Genomic DNA, 8,733 nt, shown 5'->3' on the forward strand with positions numbered 1-8,733 from the left:
CTACCTCACCACATTTGTTCCCTCCAGACACTCAAGCACCCAACCTGACCAAAATTCAATTGATTGAATCTGTGAGGGAAATACAAAATTCCTCAGTGTGACAAATCTTATCACTTGTCTCCTTCCCATCCTGGCTTGACATTCATCTAAGTTTTGGACAATCTTACTGTGATAACATCTATCTTTTGATATTTTTGTTGTTACTTTTTCCTCACCAAGCTTAGGAGAGAATGGAAAGAGCGCTATTTTAATCAACCCCACTTTCTGATCAAACGTGATGATAGACTCCAAAGTATAGAGTGGGCATCTACATTTTGTGAATGGAGCTGCAGAGTAGTGTCTATGGATTTTGTAGCTGCACTCTTTGAGGATTTCCGCTCTGACATTTTGCCCCAAAGGACAGTATAATTCAGCTTGAATGTGTATGTTTGACTACAGATCTACCACTTAACACTGCTTCCCACAGAAAATAATTTGCATTTGTATTTTTCTTTTTATCCTGTGTTACGGGTGACAACATACAATATCTATCCTAAGATGAGAGAGATCTGTAGGAAGGATGTGGAGATGAAAATTTCTTCCTATTTATTTTTAATAAGCTCTATATAAATAATGCAGTTTGGAATTTAAGATCAGAGACTTCTTACATTTATATAGAAGGTTTGTAATCCTGTCATAAAGTAATGTGTATATATATATGTCATTCATTTTGCAAGATTTTGTTCTGTTAATCGGGAGGTACATTCTTTATCATCCTTTTCTCTTTACATTAGGACAAATAGCTAAACATCTTATTTTTACAGTGAAATTCTGGGATTTGGCTTTGAACAGTACAAAATAACTAACAGGTGAAAGGAAATCCTAATGATATACCCTCAGTTACTCTGAAATATTTTACAGCCTGAACTACAAATATGGGAAATTAGGGCCTGATTCTTACCAGGTATAAATGGGTGTAGGGCTACTGAAGTGAAAGGAGCTGTGCTCATTTACAGCAGCTGAGAATCTTGTTCTTACCCCTCACTTTGAACCACAACTATTTTTCATTTTGTGTTCCTAGTGGTGGCTACTATTTTAATATGGAAAAAGGGATATGAATAAATCATGATAGAAGCATGTCTTTACTATACTGCCTGCGATCTTATATATATATATATGAGACAGTTGTGTATTTTTTTGTTTCTCAAGATAACAGAATTAAAAGGATGTTAATATTATTTGTGCTGAGAGATGATCAAAACCAAAACTACAGTTCCAAACACTGTTGTCCTAAGGGAAATTCAACTCCAGATTTTAACTGTGCAACTGTTCCCCAGATATATAACAGGCCAAATAAAAGCCCAGGATTTGAACATCGGGGAAGTTCAGGTGAGAAATTCTGGCCCCACTGAAGTCAAAGGAAAAACTTCCATTGACTTCAATGGGGTCAGGATTTCACAACAGGTCTTGATCCAATTTTTGCAACTTCGGTCTATCTCTATTTGTGATATAGTATCAGAGGTGTAGCCGTGTTAGTCTGGATCTGTAAAAGCAGCAAAGAATCCTGTGGCACCTTATAGACTAACAGATGTTTTGGAGCATGAGCTTTTGTGGGTGAATACCCACTTCGTCAGATGCATGTAGTGGAAATGTCCAGGGGCAGGTATATATATGCAGGCAAGCTAGAGATAATGAGGTAGTTCAATCAGGGAGGATGAGGCCCTGTTCTAGCAGATGAGGTGTGAAAACCAAGAGAGGAGAAACTGATTTTGTAATTAGCAAGCCATTCACAGTCTTTGTTTAATCCTGAGCTGATGGTGTCAAATTTGCAGATGAACTGAAGCTCAGCAGTTTCTCTTTGAAGTCTGGTCCTGAAGTTTTTTTGCTGCAGGATGGCCACCTTAAGGTCTGCTATAGTGTGGCCAGGGAGGTTGAAGTGTTCTCCTACAGGTTTTTGTATATTGCCATTCCTAATATCTGATTTGTGTCCGTTTATCTTTTCCGTAGCAACTGTCCAGTTTGGCCGATGTACATAGCAGAGGGGCATTGCTGGCATATGATGGCGTATATTACATTGGTGGACGTGCAGGTGAATGAACCAGTGATGGTGTGGCTGATCTGGTTAGGTCCTGTGATGGTGTCGCTGGTGTAGATATGTGGGCAGAGTTGGCATCGAGGTTTGTTGCATGGATTGGTTCCTGAGCAACAGTTCCTATGGTGCGGTGTGCAGTTACTGGTGAGAATATATTTCAGGTTGGCAGGTTGCCTGTGGGTGAGGACTGGCCTGCTACCCAAGGCCTGTGAAAGTGTGGGATCTTTGTCCAGGATGGGTTGTAGATCCCTGATGATGCGTTGGAGAGGTTTTAGCTGGGGACTGTATGTGATGGCCAGTAGAGTCCTGTTGGTTTCTTTCTTGGGTTTGTCTTGCAGTAGAAGGTTTCTGGGTACACGTCTGGCTCTGTTGATCTGTTTCCTTATTTCCTCATGCGGGTATTGTAGTTTTGAGAATGCTTGGTGGAGATTTTGCAGGTGTCGGTCTCTGTCTGAGGGGTTAGAGCAGATGCGGTTGTACCTCAGTGCTTGGCTGTAGACAATGGATCGTGTGATGTGCCCGGGATGGAAGCTGGAGGCATGAAGGTAGGCATAGCGGTCGGTAGGTTTTCGGTATAGGGTGGTGTTAATGTGACCATCACTTATTTGCACCGTGGTGTCCAGGAAGTGGACCTCCCGTGTAGATTGGTCCAGGCTGAGGTTGATGGTGGGGTGAAAGCTGTTGAAATCATGGTGGAATTTTTCCAGAGTCTCCTTCCCATGGGTCCAGATGATGAAGATGTCATCAATGTAGCGTAGGTAGAGAAGGGGCGTGAGTGGATGAGAGCTGAGGAAGCGTTGTTCCAAGAAAGAAACCAACAGGACTCCACTATAGCAGACCTTAAGGTGAATGGCTTGCCAATTACAAAACCAGTTTCTCCTCCCTTGGTTTTCACACCTCACCTGCTAGAACAGGGCCTCATCCTCCTTATCCTACCTCATTATCTCTAGCTTGCCTGCATATATATACCTGCCCCTGGACATTTCCACTACATGCATCTGACGAAGTGGGTATTCACCCACGAAAACTCATGCTCCAAAACGTCTGTTAGTCTATAAGGTGCCACAGGATTCTTTGCTATTTGTGATATAGTCCACCAAAAGCATGGAAATTCATTTAATCCATTACTTTTTGCAAATCATCTGACACTTAAAGCTCCATCTCTAGTTCTGCACAGCTCCAGTTCAATAACAGGATTGTTATGTATTGAAATTAAAGGGCACATTTTCAAGTCAGATTTTGCTTAGCTGAAGCAGCACACATGCAAAATTATTCACTCACATACTTGTGCCTTCGCTTTTCAAAAGCAAAACTACACAAACATGGCATAAAAATTCCCTTACTTGCATTTGCTCTTCCAATGATGGTCATGCAGAAGCCTGAATTTGCACCAGTAAAAGTGAATGGCCTTTCTGGGTACAAATTCAAACTCTTGGATGTCCACACATTAGTTAATATAAGTTGTCAAGGTTCCTTCCCCACTCTGAACTTTAGGGTACAGATGTGGGGACCTGCATGGACACTTCTAAGCTTAATTACCAGCTTAGATCTGGTATCGCTGTCACCACTCACAAGCACTACTTTTCTTCCCTGAGTAGTCTTGAGAGACTTCACCAATTTCCTGGTGAACACAGATCCAAACCCTTTGGATCTTTAAACAAGGAGAAATTAACCATCCCCCCTCCTTTCTCCCACCAACTGGTGGATCCAGATCCAACCCCCTTGGATCTAAAAATAAGGAAAAAAATCAATCAGGTATTAAGAAAAAGGCTTTTAATTAAAGAAAACAAAGGTTAAAGAAAACCCTCTGGGAGAGATTAGCATACCAGCTACTCTCACAGACAACAGATTCCAAACACAGAGGATGTTCCCCTGGGCAAAAACTTACTTAAACAAAAAATACCCAAATACCCAATTTTGATAATTCCCTTAATGGTACCAAGACAAGTTACAAAGAAAATAAACAAACCTATTTATCCCTTTCTGAAACTTACTACTCTGATAAGAGCTGGTTCCTTGATCTTTGTCACTCTGGCTGAAACTGAGACGCTAAACCAAAGGAAAACTTCCCTCCTTCCTTTGGAAACATCTTGTTCCCCCATTGGTTCCTCTGGTCAGGTGTCAGCTAGGCTAGGTGAACTTCTTAACCCTTTACAGGTAAAAGAGGCATTAACCCTTAACTATCTGTTTTGATATAAGTGTAACCCACTCCTGGGTGTGGTGTTCTGTCCCATCTAGTGGCACCAAGTCCACTTAGAGAGAAAGCGATTGAGTCTGCTCTACAGCCTTAGCTAACAGCCAGTTGGCTTTTAGCTCATGTGATACAGGTTCATAGGTTCATACACTAAGCTCCAGAGGTCCCGGGGTTCGATCCCACCTGCTGAGGACCAGCGTCTGTCAGCATTACATAAGGACACAGGTGGTTAGTTTCCTTCAGAAGCCAAGGGTGTGTGCACCTGCCAATGATAGGCATAATTATGTGCAAAAGCAAGGCTGGCCTTTAAAAACAATAGGACTATTTGTCCAGCAAAATTATCTGTTGTGTAATTGATCTCATCTTGTATCATTGTCTAGTGATGTTTTCCTTTGGGTTAGGGCTAGGGGAGCATTATAAACAAAGAAATTATCATTTCTGTTCTTATTTGTCCCCAGATTGAAGACTACAATCAGATAGGCAAGAAAATAGCTCCTAATATTTATGATCTTTTTATAAATCATTACCAAAAAATCAGATATTAGAAAGCTTCTAATTCTCAACTGCATTGAGACTGTAAGATGTCTGTTACTAAGGGGATTTCTATGTCAGTAGTAGGTTATTTCATTTTGCCTTTTCTGTTCATGGCTCCTGTCTCTGGTATCTTTTGTCTTCCTAGAAACCTTTTTTTGAATCTATAAATGAAAATGGTTTTTTTTCTTTTATTGTAGGGATAATTTAGAACGTTAATTAAGCTAACTGCTTATGTATGTAAATAATGGCAATTTCTCCCTACCTCCTCACCCATATCTAAAATAATGAATGGGCTTTGTTGCACAGATCTAACATAAGAACATAAGAACGGCCGTACCGGGTCAGACTAAAGGTCCATCTAGCCCAGTACCTGTCTACCGACAGTAGCCAATGCCAGGTGCCCCAGAGGGAGTGAAGCTAACAGGTAATAATCAAGTGATCTCTTTCCTGCCATCCATCTCCATCCTCTGGTGAACAGAGGCTAGGGACACTATTCTTTACCCTTTCTGGCTAATAACCATTTATGGATTTAGCCACCATGAATTTATCCAGTTCCCTTTTAAACATTGTTATAGTCCTAGCCTTCACAACTTCCTCAGGTAAGGAGTTCCACAAGTTGACTGTTCGCTGTGTGAAGAACTTCCTTTTATTTGTTTTAAACCTGCTACTTATTAATTTCATTTGGTGACCCCTAGTTCTTGTATTATGGGAATAAGTAAATAACTTTTCCTTATCCACTTTCTCAACATCACTCATGATTTTATATACCTCTATCATATCCCCCCTTAGTCTCCTCTTTTCCAGGCTGAAGAGGCCTAGCCTCTTTAATCATTCCTCGCATGGGACCCTCTCCAAACCTCTAATAATTTTAGTTGCCCTTTTCTGAACCTTTTCTAGTGCTAGAATATCTTTTTTGAGGTGAGGAGACCACATCTATACACAGTATTCGAGATGTGGGCGTACCATGGATTTATATAAGGGCAATAATATATTCTCAGTGTTATTCTCTATCCCCTTTTTAATGATTCCTAACATCCTGTTTGCTTATTTGACCGCCTCCGCGCACTGCGTGGACATCTTCAGAGAACTATCCATGATGACGCCAAGATCTTTTTCCTGACTCGTTGTAGCTAAATTAGCCCCTATCTGTACATGCCAGTATGTACTATTGCAGCAGTTCTCAACCAGAAGCCATTTAGGGGGGCTGTGCAGCCCTGCGGCTGAACCCTGGTGCCCCAAACCTCAGCACTGAAGCAGAGAGCGGCATGCGGGATTGAAGCTGGTGCCCCCCTACCCCAAGCCGGGAGCAGCATTCCCCCCAAGCTGGTAGCGGTGCGGGGCTCATGCAACTTCCCCCCACCCAAGGCCCCAAATCTGGGAGCGGTGTGGGGCTGAAGATGGCAAACCTCCCCCCAGAAGCTAGGAGTAGCAGGGTGCTGAAGCCGGAAGCCCCAGCACTGCCCTGAGGAAGCTGGGAGCCCCCACCTACCCAAACACAGCCCTTAGCTCCCCCCTCCCTGCACCCTAAGCTACTCCCCTCCCTGCACCCTGAGCTACCCCCCTGCTCACACACAGCTCCAGCTCTCCCCTCCCTGCACCCTGAGCTACTCCCCTGCCCGCACACAGCCCCTAGCTACCCCTTCCTTGCGCTCTGAGCGATTTTCAAACTTTTTGAGCTGAGTCCCCTCCTTTGAGTTATATTTTTGGTTGCTCCCCCTACAACCCAGACAGGCTGGGTGGCCTCGTGAGTGAGTCAGGGATGGAGGTGGCGCGCCCTCCCTGGACCCCGCTGTGCAGAGCTGGCTTGAGCCCCGCCAGCCCTTGCATCACCAAATAGAAGTAAAACTATGCCTATACCCAAGGGTCCCGCCCTGGCCCAGAGTCCCGATTTCCCCCCACCCTGCCCCATTGGGCCCTGGCATTTTTATAGCACGTTGATGTGGGCCTCAGCAAGAAAAAGGTTGAGATCCCCAAATCTAGTCTGACCTCCTGCACATTGCAGGCCACAGAACCTCACCCACTCACTCCTGAAATAGACCCCTGAATCTCTGGCTGAGTAACTGAAGTCCTCAAATCATGGTATAAGGACTGCAAGATTCAGAGAATCCACCATTTACACTAGTTTAAACCTGCAAGTGACCCATGCTCCATGATGAAGAGGAAGGCGAAAAACCCCAAAGGTCTCTGCCAATGTGACAAGGGGGAAAATGCCTTCCTGACCACAAATATTGCAATAGCTTAGACTCTGAGCATGTGGGCAAGACCCACCAGGCAGATACCTGGGAAATAATTTTCTTTAGTAACTCAGAGCCCACCCCATCTAGTGTCCCATCACTGTGTAAGTGTGAAGAGAATCTGACTTTGGTAAAACAGAACTATCTGCCTAATTACTTGGTGGATCAAAGAGTAATATGAATACAAGTGAAGATCTGTTCTTGGAGACATCTGTTTATCCATGATTGGGCAAATGTAAAGGCTAAACTCCCATCTTCCCTTCTCCCCAGCTGAGTTGTCTTGTGTGTTCCTCAGCTGTTGCCAAGGATCTAGGCCTTCACCTACAATGTAAAACCCTGATCCTGCAAACAGATGTACTAGAGCATTCTGCATAGATTCTCACTTATTTTATTGGGACTCTGGGGGGCTTACCATTGACTTCAATGGGGACAGCGTTTCACCCTGTGCATGGCACAGGGACCTCCATTAGTACATATATTTGAAGTCCCGAGATATGTACTCTGCTTTTTATGCAATTCTTGCTTTCACTTGACTTATTACAGAAGCAGCATGAAACTGTACTGTTGTCTTGACTTTTTTCAAATATTAGCATAATTCAGATGATGATGTAGCATCATATTCCTTATGTACAAAAATTTCTAAAAACTCAACCCACTTAAAATACACATTTAAATATTCATTGCTTTAAATCAAATGCTACAAATTTGCTGAATTAGCAAAATAATTCACTACTGAATTTAAAACAATTATCAGTCTAGGATCCAAGAGCATCTTTCCTCTGCCTTCATGTTTGTAGACAGAATAATAATGGGCAAGATAAATGTTTAAGATTTTGGGTTAATTTGAAACTCCAAGTGACGGTGATGGAGTATGACCATGAACTCAAGCGGATCAAAAACCAAAACTGACCCCATCCGGATTCAACCACCCTCCTCCATTGAAATCAACCTTGCTTTTGAAGCCCAGGGGACTTCTTGGGTAACAGAATCTGGTCCAACATCTTTGGGTAAACCAATGGTGTTTGCTCTGAATGATCTTTTTGCCCTCTACTGAATGGCATATTGACTACAGTAGCTTGTTACATATAACTAAAGGACTTCTCCTTAAGATCAGTGCTAGGGGGTTGTATTTGTGGTGCATAATACAAAGCCCACTAAAGTCAATGGTAGTCTAACTACTGATATGAAAGGGCTTTGGATCAAAGCTTTTATGTTGAAGGTGTGATCTTTGCTTACAGCCATTGGTTTGTGGACAGTGTTACGTTCACATGAACCCCTATGTTGTGAAACCACTGAGTTTCTCATACTTCTAGCAGACCATTACCAAACACCAGTCCTGATTCTGCTCCCACTGGATGATATCAATAAGAATTTTACTGCAGATCTTAGACAAAGCAGGACTAAGCCAATGTTATACTATTTAGCAGCTATTTTGATTAATCCTAAAATATGAACAAAAACTAAAATGTTAAGGCTGAGATTTTCAAAGATGCCTAAGGGGTCTGAATGTCCAATTTCTCTCAGAATGAACAGGGATTAAGTGTTCAAATCCAGAGAATGACTGAAAATCTCAGGGAATAACCACTACAACATATTGTCTTAATTAAATGTTATTAAATGTATAAATGGCCTATCTAAGGGTCCAATTCTCCAAAGTTAAGTAGGATGTCTTATGTGAGTAAATATTACTTACTGGTGAA

The sequence above is a fragment of the Gopherus evgoodei genome, chromosome 7 (assembly GCF_007399415.2).
Source record: "Gopherus evgoodei ecotype Sinaloan lineage chromosome 7, rGopEvg1_v1.p, whole genome shotgun sequence".
Lineage (NCBI taxonomy): Eukaryota > Metazoa > Chordata > Testudines > Testudinidae > Gopherus > Gopherus evgoodei.